The following is a 12232-nucleotide window of genomic DNA, read 5'->3' as shown; positions in this document are numbered from 1 at the left end:
CCCTTTTCTATCCACAATCTCTATGAAAAACTCTTGTAGTAATAGGATCCATCTAATCAACCTTGGTTTTCCATCATTCTTGGTCATCAAATATTTGATAGCAGAGTGATCAGTGTGAATGATGACCTTTGATCCTAGCAAATAGAGTGGAAACTTCTCCACGGCAAACCACCGTCAGCAACCCGTTCTCAGTGGTCGTATAATTCTCTTAGGCGTTTTAAGGATTTTACAGGCATATGCGATAGGATGAAAAATCCTTCTATTCGTTGATCTAATGCTACTCCCATCGCATATCCGTTGGCGTCACATATGAGTTCAAATGGTTTTGTCCAATCTAGAGAAATTAGTACAGGAGTTGAGACTAGTGCTTTTTTCAACTATTCAAATGCATTCAAACAATTATTGTCAAAATCAAAAGCTTGATCCACCCCTAGTAGCATATTTAATGGCCAAGAAATTTTTTAGAAGTCTTTAACAAATCTACGATAAAAACGGGCATGTCCTAAAAAGCTTCTCAAAGACTTCATATTCGTCGGGGGAGGCAGCTTCCCAATGGCCTTGATCTTAGCTCGATCATCTTCTAGGCCAGTCTTAGAAACTTTATGGCCAAGAGCAATTCCTTCGTTCACCATGTAATGACATTTTTCCCAATTCAAAACTAAATTTGTGTCTTCACATCTTTTTAAGATTTTCTCTAGATTCTCTAAGCAAAGATCATATATATTTCTGTAGACTGAAAAATCGTCCATGAATATCTCTATAGGATCTTGGAGATAATCCAAGAAGATGGTCTTTATGCACCATTGAAATGTGGTAGGTGCATTGCACAATCCAAATGTCATACGACGAAAAATGAATGTCCCGTATGAGCATGTAAACATTGTCTTTTCTTGATCTTCTAGTGCGATCATAATTAGATTGTACCACGCGTAGCCGTGTAGAAAGCAAAAATAGTCATTCCCCACCAGTTTATCTAGCATTTGATCAATGAAGGGCAAGGAGAAGTGTACTACATGTTAGTATGAGTTGCTTGTTTGGGATTTATAAATTTTATTTGGTCATTGAGGGTTTATAATCGACAATAAACCTCAAGCTTCCACCAAATTTGGCATCATTGTCGGGGAGCCAAACTGATTTCTTAATTTTTTAGGCTTCTTGTGCTTTTCTTTTAATCAATTTTCTCTTTTGATGCATGACCGATACTCTTGAAGGCTCTAGATTATTCTATTTTACAAAAATTATCCGGAGAAGTGGAGAATCAAGAGAGAAAGGAGATAGCAAGCTGCGCTTGGGATAAATATTTGTGTTGAAGACACACCAGAAGAAAAGTCTGAAGAAGAAGATCATGTTGAAAACACTTAAGGAGCTCACAACATCCGACTTCACTCAACAACCTCTTTGCATTGGCTATCCAGAGAGGACAGGTAATTTCGAATTTAAGTTTAGATTAATTCACTTACTCCCTTCGTTTTCTTGTCTACCAGGTGAAGACCCGCCCAAGCACTTGAAAGAAATTTTATGTGGTGTGCGATGGCATGAGACCAAACGGGGTGACTCAGAAGCAGGTTAATACGATGGTATTCCCCTTCTCATTAAAGGAAAATGACAAAGAGTGGCTCTACATCATTCCACAAGCAAGCATCACATACGGGGAGGAGTTGTAGAGGCAATTTTTGGAAAAGTTCTTCCCAGCATCTCGAGTTGCCAGTACCGAAAAGAAGATCTAAAGTATTTTGCAGTTCCATGGGGAGACATTTCACGAGTATAGGGAGTGTTGGGTTTTATGTCCTAAACTCGTGGTTTTTAAACATTATAACTTTTTATAAGAATTCAATAAAGTTTTTATTTAATATATTGGTGTTTAGAAAGCCAATAAACCTAAGTCCCTTGACTATTATATGTGTACTTGAACTATATATGGAGACATACAAGTGGATCAGGTTCGAATAAATAGTCAAAATGATCTATAGTATATGAATAAGATTGGGTACCTTATTCTTGTAACACTATTGGATGCGGCCTACTCTATAGTTGTTACAAAGTGTTGTAAAGTGTTACAAATAAAGTAATCCTAATTCGTTCATGTTGGCACATGAGGAGTGGAGGTGTCCTGTGCAAATGAGTTTTGTGCAAGATCGGACCACGAAACTAGTCACTCTTACTTTATGATGTTGTTTACTGTTTAACACTGACTATTTCCATGTGATGACCTAGGTAACTTAACTTTAATCCTGAGCTAACTATAAACTCCAGTTTGTTCGGGATTATCTTTTGATCTGCAAACGGTGAGAGTAGACCAATGCCTCTGCTCAATAAGCTTACAATTTTGGGAATAAGACTGGATGAATAGCTGTGAACATAGGGTGCAAGAGGGAATTCACTCATACTCGATTCGGGTTAATAGAGAAGTTTTTCTCTTCAAGTGCTAATTCTGGGTCTTGAACAAGAGGTCTCACCCTCTCATTGGTCTGAGAGTGATTCGATTTGTTGATTGGACCACAAATCAATTGTTCATTAGGGGATCAATGGAATTTAATAAACAAGAGGTAATTTCGAGGGTAAAACAGAGATTTGACCCAACCGTTATTTATCATGAAACTCATTTATTTCTATTGAAGCATGTTTTCTTTTATGCCAAAATTAATGAATTATAGTGCTTATGGATCCTGGTTTCTTCCGCTGCGCATTGGTTCCTTCCAACAGGGAACAACTTCCTCTTGATGAAGTACAACCACACGATAGCTTCTGGTGTCAAACTGTGTTGTGACAACATTTTTATCCCTTTAGATGAGACGATCCACTTCATCCCAGGTAGCGCAACTAACTTCAGTGCTTCTTTTTGCTCTTCAGATGTTGGGTTGTCAATGATTCTATTTCCCTTGGCGTTAGAGATGTCTTCTAAGTTGTACAGATGATTAATTTTTCTAACGTTGAATCCAATCGTTGCCTTCCCAACGTTCACTTTATATCCCCTAGAATGCAGTTTCCCCTCGTAAAAAGCAATCACTACATATGGCTTGACCGTTTTGGCCTCAATGAAAAAATCCTTCCACCCCAACGCGTTGACCATTTCAGTGATGAATGATGGTAGAGGTGAGCTTTCTAGAAAGAATCCCATCTCGTCAAGATTGGTGGCCGCTCGAGGCTCTTTCCTTCTCTACCATGGGCGTTTTGCCCTTTTCCTCCTTCCTTGCCATCGCTAGCCTTTGTTCTTTGTCTCTACTAGGACCGCCACCTACTACTCCTTTCTTATTTTCTTCCTTCTTTTGTTTTCCCGTATCCTTTTTCTTCACATCCACCTTGCTTGCTTTTGCTATATGTGAATCGCATTTAGCGCGTTAAAACTTCTCCTTTCTAATTCTCTTTTCTTATTCACTTTCTTCTTGGAGTTCCTTTTCAAATTCCATCACAGCATGTTCTATGCCATCCATTGATTTTTTAGGCTGCAATGTAACATTCATGCAATCAAGCACCTTATCACGAATCTCACGATGGAGTTCTGTCACCATAATTAGACTTTCATCCTTCTTCCCTCACTCTTTAGCCTTTCTCTGGAACTCCTTCGCCAACACCTTCTCAACAGAGGCAGAAGCGCCTACTCCATTGCTTGTTTTATTTCTTTTGTTTCCACTTCTTCTCTCAATGGGCTCTTCCATTTCAACCACTTCGATGACGCCCTGTGTCTCCTTAGCCACCATGTTGACTGACTCAAGTAGCAATAGCTCAACCTCAACTTGCTAACCGCTTGGTTGATTGACCATGCCTTCGTCTAAGGATTCGATAGGGTTTATATTTTTTAGAATTTCTTCATAAACTTCTCGTTCATCCTTACGCCTTGCCTTGCTTATGGTGGAGCTAGATGGTTTAAGGTGATTATACGGCGATGAGGACTGGGATGCTATTGTGGCTGATGGGATGAGTATGGGATTAATGGTGAACGTGATGCCACCGTGGGTGGTGGTGCATAAGTCGGTGCGACGGTGACCGAGAATGAGATTGGGTTGAAGGAAACAAAAGAGGACATTACTTTGTAGGAAAAAATGAGGGTGGCTGATCGGGTTGAAGAAGAGGTATTTTGAATCGTGGATGTAGTAGGTATAATCGAAATGAGGGCCAGAGGGATCTTTAAGTTCACGGAGAGGCATTTGGAATGTAGAGGACATTGGACTTTAGGTTCGTGTAAAGAAAAAGGGTGCTCGAAGAGGGAGAGGGTTTAAATAGGCAAATGATGAAGAGGAAACGAATGGTTGGCTCGTGATTCGAGGCAATGATAGCGCCGCACACATTAATGGTGGGCTGATAGAATGTCTGGCAGCATTTCTTTTCACCATCCTATGTTGGGATGGCGTATCGTTCCCTCACATGCGATGGGTTCTTGGAGATGCGTTGGGATATAATTCTCCTACATCTCCAAGACTCATCGCATCACTCATCGCATTAAGAAACACTAATTCTCCCTTTCTCTAACATGTTTTCTTTTTAGCAGCTAATGATAACCAAAAATAAATAAACAAAGGGAGAAACAATAACTAAGCAATCAGAATAAAGGATAAAAAAAGAAATGAAAATAAAGTATACCAAAAAAGGATACGATATGTCCCTTGAAGGATATTTCTTTATTGCGCAGGGACTTCCTTCTATTGCATCATTTATGCTTGCCTAGGTCAATGAACCTTTTTTCGCAATCGAGATCCCATCCACAGTAAGGTTTGATGCGTTGTCCATTATCTTTGAAAGCATTGGCTTCGTCCTCACTGACCAATTCTACCGTTCCATGCAGATAAACTACATTGATGATGAATGGTTCTGACCAATGCGATTTCAACTTACTTGGAAAAAGACACAATCTATAATTAAATAATAGATCTTTTTGGCCAATTTCAAAATTTTTCATACGAATGTGTTGATCATGGCAACACTTTGTTCGCTCCTTTTATATTTTGACGTTCTCATATGCTTACAATCTCCACTCATCCAATTCCAATAATTGCAGCATCTTTGCTTCTCCCGCAACCTTCAAGTAAAAATTGAGCTTTTTTGTACCCAAGAATGCTATGTGTTCAAGCTCAAACAATAAGTGCCATGCTTTTCAAAAGATGAGAGTGTATGGGGATGTCCCTATCAGAGATTTATATGCAGTGGGATACGCCCATAACACGTTATCAATTCTTTGAGCCCAATCTTTTCATGTCAGATTAACCACGTTCTCCAAAACTTCCTTGATTTCCCTATTTGATACCTGTGTCTGACCATTAGTCTTGGGGTGGTATGTTATTGCTAGTTTATTGTACACGTTATGTTTGACTAAAATATTTCTAACGATGAGATTGATAAAATGTGTACCTTCTTCGCTTATAATGGCATGTGGAGTGCCAAAGCGAATGAAGATATTTTTCTACAAGAATTTTGATACTGTGATTCCATCGTTTGAAGCATAGGAAATCGCCTCCACCCATTTTGATACATAGTCAATAGTTAGTAGGATGTAGTTGTGTCCATTAGATGGTAGAAATTGCCTCACGAAATTTATTCCTCAGACGTCAAATAGTTCTACTTCCAAGATGACATTCATTGTCATTTCGTTTTTTTAGAAATTTCCCCGTGTGTTGGCACCTGTCGCATTTTATGAAATAGTCGCGCGCATCTTTGAATAAAGTAGGCCAATAGTATCCACTTTGCAAGACCTTTGTAGAACTGTGCTGACTTCCAAAGTGTCCACAATAAGGCGATTCAAGGCATTGATAGAGAATGCGATGAAATACCGTCTCAGGATATGGTCAGGTCATCTTTTTTACAGGCTGGGTCATCCCAATAATAGGATTTACAATCATGCATGAGCCTTTTCTTTTATTGAGAAGTATAATCTTTTTGGAATTGCTTGCAAACAAGAAAGTTAACAATGTCTGCATACCAAGGAAAGTATTCATCAATTTTTAGCATCAGTTTGTCAAGGATTGAGGTGTTCACAGAAGGTTGTACTCGATCATTTTCATGATGTTTGAGCCTTGACAAATGATCAGGGACCTTGTTCTCTGTCCCTTTTCTATTCACAATCTCTGTGACAAACTCCTGTAGTAATAGGACCCATCTGATCAACCTTGGTTTTGCATCCTTCTTGATCATCAAATATTTGATAGTAGATTGATCAGTGTGAATGATGACCTTTTATCCTAGTAAATAGGGTCGAAACTTCTCCACAACAAAAACCACCGTCAGCAACCCCTTCTCAGTGATCATATAATTCTCTTGGGCGTCGTTAAGGGTTTGACATGCATATGCAATAGGATGAAGAATCCTTTTTATTCGTTGAACTAATGCTGCTCCCATCACAAATCCGCTAACCTCACACATCAGTTCAAATGGTTTTGTCCAATATGGAGAAATTAGTACAAAAGGTGAAACTAGTGCTTTCTTCAACTTTTCAAATGCATTCAAACAATTATTGTCAAAAATAAAAGGTCGATCCACCTTCAGTAGCATATTTAGTAGCCTGGCAATTTTTGAGAAGTCCTTGATAAATCTATGATAAAAACCAGCACAGATGATATGATGACTAGCAAGGTTTCATTCTTTCATAGGAAAGCATACTTCAAATGGGCTGGTAATACCTTCAATACAAGGACTGGAGGTTATTTTAGAGAAGTTTTATTCAATCCTTTTTCTTCCTCTATATTCAACAGTTCATAATTTTTTTGTATCATGATCATCACATTACATGATTCGACTGCAATGTGAAAATTCGTCCTCTGATTCTTCATCTGTTTCCCAATCAAAGTTGCAGGGCCATTCCTCATCTACATCGCATGAGTGTGCTTCATCTGGGTAGCTCATCGCCTTAATGATGCTGAACTTCAGCTTTTGACCAATGAAATTCATTGTAATCTCTCATTTGTGCACATCGATTTGAGCTCTCCCAATCAACATCTTTATCAGCTTCATTACAAGTATAATGAAGTCTGAGGATGAACTTATCCAGTTTAACTAATACATCTTCCAACTTTCCTTCTGGATGAATGAACGATCAGTCTGCTAAATAGATGGTCACTGATGTGCGCTTGAGTTATCAAATTTCCAATTTTTTGAAAATTGACAAGGGCATCGGATTTATGCTTGCTTGTAGATTTCATAGTGCACGCCCAATATAAATTCCTTCGATTGAGCAAGGTATTATAAAACTTCCAGGATCTACATTTTTGGAGGAATGGTCGCGTTGCTGACTTGTGTTAGAGCCACCATCTCATATTTCCCTATGCTTCTTTTCTTGGATATAATATCCTTTAAAAACATAGCATAAGCGGGCATTTGTTTTATTGCCTCAACGAAAGAGATGTCCATGTGCAATTGTTTTAATATTCTTGAGAAGCGTTGATATTGGTTTTCATCGCTTTTCTTCTTTTTCAGTATCTGTGGAAATAGAGGTGACTACTTGTCTTGTGGTGTTAATGTTGTAGGAGTTGGTTATTTCTTCTAGTTCTTATTCTTCCTTATGAACACTTTCCTCGGACGTATGATCTTTGCCTTGTTGGATTTTAGATTCTTCATGTGATTTTCTTTTTACAACATTTGTCGTTATGCGTCCACTCCATAATGTTACCGCTTGACATCGTTCCTTTCCTTTGTCTCTCATATGGTGAGAAATTTTTGTGGTGCTGGGAAGTGCTCCTTGTTGCATGTACTTAAACTCACCTGCAATCTAGCCCATTTGTACTTCAAAGTTATGAATGCATGTTGCTTGATTTTGAAGATTTGTTTCATTCTTTTGAATGTATTCCTTCAGTAAATTTTCTAAAGAAGAGTTTGAGGATGACTGAGATGAATTGGTTGTCTGCTAGAAACCGTTTAGTCTTTGTTGAAACCCCGGTGGTCCATCTTTATAGGCGTTGTCATTATTGACTTATGCATGTTGTTGATTACCACCCCAAGAGAAATTCGGATGGTTTCTCCATCCAGGATTATATATGTTGGAAAAAGTGTTGTTTTTAATTAAGTAGACAAATTAAGGATTGCACAGGCATTCCTCAAAGGAATGAGGTTCTTTGGAAAAGACACAACTTTCGTTGTTCATTTTTGCAATTGCATTCATTTGCCCACCTTTTGCACCTGCCTTTGCCATGCTCATCGCCTGGAGCAAGTCTGACATCGCATTAACATGTGTTTGTAGAGATGCGATAGCGTCATTATTTTGGGTTCAATTAGTTCTTAACCCATATTCATTTTCCTGCCAATCTTCGTGATTCTTCGAGATCTAATCCAATATATTTTTGGCCTCGATTTAAGTTATTTCTAAAAGTTCATTTTTCGTTGTAGCATTCACAGCGATCTGTGATCCTGAGTTCAAACCATAATAAATGATTTCCATCTGAAGATAATCAGGGAGTCCATTATGCGGACAATCCCTAACCAATCTTTTGAATCTCGCCCACGCATCACTGAGCGTTTCTGATTCTCCCTACTGAAAGTTTGTAATCAACCTTCTCCTCTTTGCATAAACTTCTCTACTACTTGTTCCCATGAAGTTATCTCCCCTGGTTCAAGCAAGTATGCCCATTTTATAGCTTCGTCGCATAGTTAAAATGGGAATAATGTAAGTCGTACTTCCTCTTGTGCGGGAATACAAAGGTGTTGCATATTTCGATAAAACTCCTCAGATGAACGTGGGGATCTTCACTGCATCTTCCCCTAAATTTACCAGTAGCTTGAATCATTTGAAGCATTACGGGCTTCATTTCAAATCTTGTTTCATTCAAGGCTGGTCCTATGATTCTTGGGGAGAAATCATACAAATTGGGTGACACATAATCCCTAATGGGTCTATTGCGATCATTTGCCAACAAAATTGGGTTGGCAAGTGCTTCATTGTGATTATTTTCCTCTCGTAGTTCCTCCAGGTGGTTCTGCTATTCGGCCATCTTACGAGCTCTGTTTTGTCATTTTTTTCAGTTGGCTCTCTGTCTTCAACGAAAAGTTCTCTCTATTTCTACGTGGTCTAAAAGCTCGAGATTATTTTCTTCACGCATACAACATTTGCGCCTTTCTCGCAGTCAAGGTACAATACTCCATAAAGCTAAGGTATGCAAAGATCAATAAAAATAGCTTTAACACACTTAGTTACCGCAATCCCCAACAGTGGCGTCGAAAATTTGATGCGCTCTTTACATGCAATGAAATAATAATGTTTATGAGATTTAACGCTCAATTTTCTCTAGTCAAACCCAAGTACAAATTTGACCAAAGTTCCTGGTGAGTCCAAGGTCAAACGCAATGATTGTTTGTAAGCGTGTGATAAAACTAAAAATATGATCTTAGCAATAGTTAAAATGTTCAAGGGGGTAATTGAATAATCTAACTTACATCTAAATATGCGATGGGAATTATGTTTAAAATGAAGTAGTGTGAGTTGGATAAAAGTTATGCGATAAGAAGTTGAGAAGGATTTTTACAAACTCATTCTAAACAACTAGATGGAATATGTGATCAAGCTATACACTCAATATTACAATCAACACTTCTCAGTGTTCTTTGCCACATTATCTTATCTCTAAGATGCATGCGATAAGTGTAATATGCAGAGAATGTACTTATTTCCAAAGAACATTTTCTCTTTTTTTATGAGGTCCTAGTCTAAATTCTTTCAAACTCATATTAACTTTAGTTAGAAAGATTTCTCAATTGATCCAAGCGAAAAATATAAGCATGCATAAAACAAATTTATTGCATGATTCCTTTTGTTATTTAGTCGTGTTAGCTACAATCTTCTTAGCTCATGAGGCGATTTAGTTACGCATGATGTTGGTGAAAAATACAGACAAGGTATATAACAAACATGTATTCATATTGCAAATCTGAATTTGCCAATACAAAAATTACAATACAAATACATAAAACAAAAAGAAAGGGTTAGAGAGTTAAGCCGTGGTTCATAATGTCTTGCTTCCTCCAGGTCGTTTTATAGCTGCTACACTTAGACAATTGACCAATATTATCCTCTTCTCTCCCTAGAATCCTAAGCTCTCACTAAGGAATTTCTATGGAACATTGGTAAAGGTTTCTTGTAGAATTTCTTCTCAGGGTATTCTTCTCATCTCCCATAGTGTATCCCATGATATTTATCACAATGTTTGTAATATGACGTCTTTATCCTTTTTGCATGGCATTTGCATGGGTATTTATAGCCGTTCACAAGCACTTATTTTCTCTAACTTATGATTCTGTTGATGGGGCAAACTAAATTCCATATCATGCTACATCGTCTGCAATGTGTCAATGGTTCATTGAATCTTCAACAATATTTTCCTGTCGGCCAGTAACGCAACTTGGGATGTGACATCCACTGCCCATGTTCTGTCATGCCTCAACGCTTTGTAGCTTATGCGATCGTCTTTCCTTTTCTTCTTTGGTAATTCTTGCTTGATCGTATTAGTGGGTATGCAACATGCGATCGCACGTTCGTTAGACTGCTGAAGGATATTCTGTATAGAAATAGTGAAATTAGTTTGAAATTTAAATATGTTATGTTAAAAGTATGTGATTGCATGCTTCACTTTTCATATAGATTTATCGGTAAAATTATTTAAATTTCATGCCTTTGCATTATTATTTTAAATGAAAGAGATACATAACATGTATTTCTACAAGATTATCACACCACCAAATTTAAAATAATGTTTGTCCTAAAGCATATACTTAAGACTTCTTATGATTTCGATCGCCTCCAAGAATTGCCTAGAGACCTTTAAGTGCCTCACCCAGTTTGCTAGACTAGAATTTTTTTCAATTTTACTTATTCTTCCTATAAATTTACTTCTAGCCTTGAGAAGCTTCAAGCTTATTCTTCAAAACTCCTTTACTCATTTCTAAGACTATCTCATATTTCTGAAAATGAAGATTTGGAATGATAAAAAGATTTTTTCCTTACTACTTCTTGTTGTGATTTTGCAGTAATCAAAGCGTTTAACCTTCGTTTTGGCTTCCCCCACGGGTCTCATGCAGACATTCAACTACGAGCTAATCTCTTTTTTCAGACTAAACTCGTGCCTCTTTTTGAGGCAGTGGAGTTACGATCACTTATTCTTTGTGTTGATCACGATTCTTGCCTTCATTTTGGCCTACCTCCACGGGTGTCATACGAATATGCAACTATGAGCAAGTTCTGAACTCAACAACTCTCTTTCTCTCTATTTTTTTTTTTAATGAAAAGTACTTGAGGAGAATAAATATTTTTTTGAAAATTTTTCAAGTTTTCAAACCTTTTCCACCCCTAAATTTAGAAAGTATCAAGTCTATTAGAAAGAAATATGCGATGGTATTAGAAAGTTATTGTAAATGACGTTTGTTGAAAATCTTGCATGCTTGCTGAATCCTAGAAGTAACTTTAAAGGAAAAATAATATTAAAACTTAATACGAATTAGTTTAGGTGTTAGTGTTAATGCTATGAATTTGAGGCGAAAACACAAGCGTTGCACTGCGTAGCATCGCAACGCCCTTGTGCAGCGTTGCAACGCTACGACAACTGCTATATATAAGAATTTCATCCAAAACATAGGTCATAACGTCGTTTTCCACTTTTAGCTCGATTTTCCTTCTTCTTTCCTTCGATTCCTATAATAATTCGCCATGTTTAACATTTTTGAAGGAGATTACTGAATTTAGAGCATGATTTTTCCTTCTCCTTTCCTCCGATTCCTGTAATAAGAACATAGCTTCACATTGTAGTTTATTTCCGTTCCTACTTTGTTCTTGAGATTTGGTTGTATTTTGTTGAGGATTGTTCTAGTTTATTGACATATTATCATGTATTCATTCTTCAATCTATCTTTCATGGATAATCTGAAAATTAAGCTTTTATGGTTGATTAATTGCTTTGATTGGCCCTAATTCACAATGATTAGGTAGTTAATCACCTAGAGACAAAGGTTAAGTAAGTTTATGTAGTTAAATTGGTATCCCATTTAACCATCATTACTTTCTAATCTAGATTGATCTCGCTCAAGTAATTGATTAGACATTGGAGAACGATTGTTTGGCTTAGCATTTTCCTTAATCTTAATGCTTGTTGATTTATAGATTAGTGGAGGATTCTCACTAATTCTTTAAATTAACTGGTTCCTAAGGACTACTGGTAAGGATTCTAATCGAATAGGCCAAGTTTTTATTGGAAATTCTCGCATTGATCTTTCGAAAAAATTCATAATTGAATAGGAAGGGAATGGAATAAAGGACGTAAACCCAACC

The sequence above is a fragment of the Benincasa hispida genome, chromosome 11, assembly GCF_027475165.1.
Source record: "Benincasa hispida cultivar pf3 chromosome 11, pf3_genome.v1.1, whole genome shotgun sequence".
In the NCBI taxonomy this organism is placed as follows: Eukaryota; Viridiplantae; Streptophyta; class Magnoliopsida; order Cucurbitales; family Cucurbitaceae; genus Benincasa; species Benincasa hispida.
The sequence above is the reverse complement of the archived record's forward strand: the minus strand, read 5'-3'. Positions refer to the sequence as shown.